The sequence below is a fragment of the Phalangium opilio genome, unplaced genomic scaffold, assembly GCF_054372755.1.
Source record: "Phalangium opilio isolate 3A_F unplaced genomic scaffold, DU_Popi_V2 ptg000046l_1, whole genome shotgun sequence".
Taxonomy (NCBI): domain Eukaryota; kingdom Metazoa; phylum Arthropoda; class Arachnida; order Opiliones; family Phalangiidae; genus Phalangium; species Phalangium opilio.
Genome location: NW_028324169.1, coordinates 5,295,064 through 5,300,069, shown reverse-complemented (window position 1 = coordinate 5,300,069; position 5,006 = coordinate 5,295,064).

The window sequence follows — 5,006 nt, the reverse complement described above, 5'->3', positions numbered from 1 at the left end:
AGTATGAAACTTATGCCAGAGACTTACTTAGAGCTATCGAGAACGACGCGAGAATTGAGTGCAGTCCATCTTCCTATTTAGTCTGTGGTAAGCCTTGGACAGAATCCATGACGTTTTACCAGCTTCACTTCAAGACAAGCTCTCAGTTACCAGTGACATACTTATGGAACATGCTAATGCCCTTATGGTGGATTGAAAATATTAATAATTAATAATTCGGATTCAAAATAAATTAGGCAAATTGAAGCGTTTAAATAGTTTTTAAAGCCATAATTGATTACTCGAGACTCAATCGCCAATCAATGCCTAGAGATGGAAAGTTCAAACAGAGAACTTCGAACGGTATGAGTCGTAGGATTTAAAATATTTGTAAAAAATGCTGGCGCGATGTATCTATTCTGAATAATTGAGGATCCTACCTTTGTTATCTATTATATTTTGACTCTGGAAGGTCTAGAAGTACAGCTCTAAATGAATAGACTCAAAGGGTAGAAAAACTTTGTTTCAATCGTATATTTAATACACTTCCAATCAAGTAATTTCATGTATATTATAATTTTATAGTTAAAATATTGATTATCAGAATGAAATTTAAGTAATCAGTCCTATTTCTAGCTTAACACTTAACTTTTGAGCTAATTTCAGGTTTACAAGTGGGGACCTAAACAGTCTTCCAACCTTATATCTGGGGACATTTGTGTATAAATTATTAGGTTTTAAATTAGTGTCGAAGCCTATACGGTTCAATCAAGTATTTCAATTTCATTTTTCACACTCGATAAATTTACAAGTGGGGACCTTCACAGTCATTTCAACAGACAAGTGGGTCTTTAAAACACACATTTTCTAATTTCATGTATATTTTAATTTTATAGTTTAAATATTGATTATTATAATGAAATTTAGGTAATCGGACCTTTTAAAGGCTTAACACTTAAGCTTTGAGCTAATGTCAGGTTTACAAGTGGGGACCTAAACCGTCTTCCTACCTTATATCTGGGGACATTTGTGTATAAATTATTAGATTTTGAGTTAGTGTCAAAGCCTATATGGTTCCATCAGGTATTTCAATTTCATTTTTCACACTCGATAAATTTACAAGTGGGGTCTTTTAAACACACATTTTCTAATTTCATGTATATTTTAATTTTATAGTTTAAATATTGATTATCAGAATGAAATTTAAGTAATCAGTCCTATTTCTAGCTTAACACTTAAGTTTTGAGCTGATTTCAGGTTTACAAGTGGGGACCTAAACAGTCTTCCAACCTTATATCTGGGGACATTGGTGTATAAATTATTAGGTTTTAAATTAGTGTCAAAGCCTATATGGTTCAATCAAGTATTTCAATTTCATTTTTCACACTCGATAAATTTACAAGTGGGGACCTTCACCGTCATTTCAACAGACAAGTGGGGTCTTTTAAACACACATTTTCTAATTTCATGTATATTTTAATTTTATAGTTTAAATATTGATTTTTATAATGAAATTTAGGTAATCGGACCTTTTAAAGGCTTAACACTTAAGTTTTGAGCTGATTTCAGGTTTACAAGTGGGGACCTAAACAGTCTTCCAACCTTATATCTGGGGACATTTGTGTATATTTTATTAGGTTTTAAATTAGTGTCAAAGCCTATATGGTTCAATCAAGTATTTCAATTTCATTTTTCACACTCGATAAATTTACAAGTGGGGACCTTCACCGTCATTTCAACAGACAAGTGGGGTCTTTTAAACACACATTTTCTAATTTCATGTATATTTTAATTTTATACTTTAAATATTGATTATCAGAATGAAATTTAAGTAATCAGTCCTATTTCTAGCTTAACACTTAAGTTTTGAGCTAATTTCAGGTTTACAAGTGGGGACCTAAACCGTCTTCCTACCTTATATCTGGGGACATTTGTGTATAAATTATTAGATTTTGAATTAGTGTCGAAGCCTATATGGTTCCATCAAGTATTTCAATTTCATTTTTCACACTCGATAAATTTACAAGTGGGGACCTTCACCGTCATTTCTACAGACAAGTGGGGTCTTTAAAACACACATTTTCTAATTTCATGTATATTTTAATTTTATATTTTAAATATTGATTATTATAATGAAATTTAGGTAATCGGACCTTTTAAAGGCTTAACACTTAAGTTTTGAGCTGATTTCAGGTTTACAAGTGGGGACCTAAACAGTCTTCCAACCTTATATCTGGGGACATTTGTGTATAAATTATTAGGTTTTAAATTAGTGTCAAAGCCTATATGGTTCAATCAAGTATTTCAATTTCATTTTTCACACTCGATAAATTTACAAGTGGGGACCTTCACCGTCATTTCAACAGACAAGTGGGGTCTTTTAAACACACATTTTCTAATTTCATGTATATTTTAAATTTATAGTTTAAATATTGATTTTTATAATGAAATTTAGGTAATCGGACCTTTTAAAGACTTAACACTTAAGTTTTGAGCTGATTTCAGGTTTACAAGTGGGGACCTAAACAGTCTTCCAACCTTATATCTGGGGACATTTGTGTATAAATTATTAGGTTTTAAATTAGTGTCAAAGCCTATATGGTTCAATCAGGTATTTCAATTTCATTTTTCACACTCGATAAATTTACAAGTGGGGTCTTTTAAACACACATTTTCTAATTTCATGTATATTTTAATTTTATAGTTTAAATATTGATTATCAGAATGAAATTTAAGTAATCAGTCCTATTTCTAGCTTAACACTTAAGTTTTGAGCTGATTTCAGGTTTACAAGTGGGGACCAAAACAGTCTTCCAACCTTATATCTGGGGACATTGGTGTATAAATTATTAGGTTTTAAATTAGTGTCAAAGCCTATATGGTTCAATCAAGTATTTCAATTTCATTTTTCACACTCGATAAATTTACAAGTGGGGACCTTCACCGTCATTTCAACAGACAAGTGGGGTCTTTTAAACACACATTTTCTAATTTCATGTATATTTTAATTTTATAGTTTAAATATTGATTTTTATAATGAAATTGAGGTAATCGGACCTTTTAAAGGCTTAACACTTAAGTTTTGAGCTGATTTCTGGTTTACAAGTGGGGACCTAAACAGTCTTCCAACCTTATATCTGGGGACATTTGTGTATAAATTATTAGATTTATTACTAGTGTCGAAGCCTATATGGTTTCATCAGGTATTTCAATTTGATTTTTCACACTCGATAAATTTACAAGTGGGGACCTTCACAGTCATTTCAACAGACAAGTAGGGTCTTTTAAACACACATTTTCTAATTTCATGTATATTTTAATTTTATAGTTTAAATATTGATTATTATAATGAAATTTAGGTAATCGGTCCTTTTAAAGGCTTAACACGTAAGTTTTGAGCTGATTTCAGGTTTACAAGTGGGGACCTAAACAGTCTTCCAACCTTATATCTGGGGGCATTTGTGTATAAATTATTAGATTTTGTATTAGTGTCGAAGCCTATATGGTTCCATCAGGTATTTCAATTTCATTTTTCACACTCGATAAATTTACAAGTGGGGACCTTCACAGTCATTTCAACAGACAAGTGGGGTCTTTTAAACACACATTTTCTAATTTCATGTATTTTTTAATTTTATAGTTTAAATATTGATTATTATAATGAAATTTAGGTAATCGGACCTATTAAAGGCTTAACACTTAAGTTTTGAGCTTATTTCAGGTTTACATGTGGGGACCTAAACCGTCTTCCTACCTTATATCTGGGGACATTTTTTGATTATACACTTTCAAGGTCCACGCAGTGACTTCATTGACAAGTGGGGACTTTCACCTAGCGACATCTATATCTGAAATGTGAAAGTAATCTGGAATTAAGGTCCCCATTTATGCGGTGAAAATATCGTGTGTTTTCAGGTCCCTACATATAAATGTCTTGGGTTCTTTTTCCACAGCGAGTGTTTAATTATATGCTTTACGGCGCTCAACTAATTATGAAATCCTCTTTTTAATGAACTATAGTTAATTGGGTCCTCAGATGTCAATCACTCCTTACCGGTCCCCAAGTGTCAATCGTGTGCCCGTATATGTGTGTGTCTGTGTGTCTGTGTGTGTGTCTGTCTGTCTGTCTGTCAGACCCCACGTGACCGCGTTCGCAGTTTACAAATCGGAGCAAACAAATACCCGATTTCCGGAACGCGTTCGCGGTTCACGGAAATTTGGTCATTCATCTACCAACACCAGTCTTTACTAACTGGCTTCAAAGGACCACAATCTGCTAGTCTTTGTCCATCCCACATGGACACTAGTCTGTACGTGCTTGCTTCCAAGCACCACCAACTTCTGTTCTTCGTCAATTTCACCTTGACTCCAGCTTCTATGCACCACCATCTTCTGTTCTTCGTCAATTCCACATTGACACCAGCTTCTATACACTACCATCTTCTGTTCTTCGTCAATTCCACATTGACATCAGCTTCTATGCACCACCATCTTCTGTTCTTCGTCAATTCCACATTGACACCAGCTTCTATGCACCACCATCTTCTGTTCTTCGTCAATTCCACATTGACACCAGCTTCAATGCACCACCATCTTCAGGTCTTTTGTCCATTCCACATGGACGCCAGTCAGTACATTCTGGCTTCTTTTCCTCCGTCATCGTTTGGTTTCAAGATATACGCGGCGATCGGCTAGGGTTACGAGAAACGTCTAGCCTCCCAATGGCAGGGCTTCCACCATCGGTTCACGCAAATGCGTTTTTATCTATTATTTGGTTTTAAGATATACGCGGCGATCGGCTAGGGTTACGAGAAACGTCTAGCCTCCCAATGGCAGGGCTTCCACCAAAGGTTCACGCGAATGCGTTTTTATCTATTATTATAATGGAATCGAAACGTATATATACACCAAAATTTGAAAAAAGCGGGCAAGAGGGGTACCCTTCACTTTAAACGTCAATATTAGCAAAGTTTCGAAAGATAATAGGAACAACTTTATTTTAAACGATTTAACTATTTTTAAAGTTA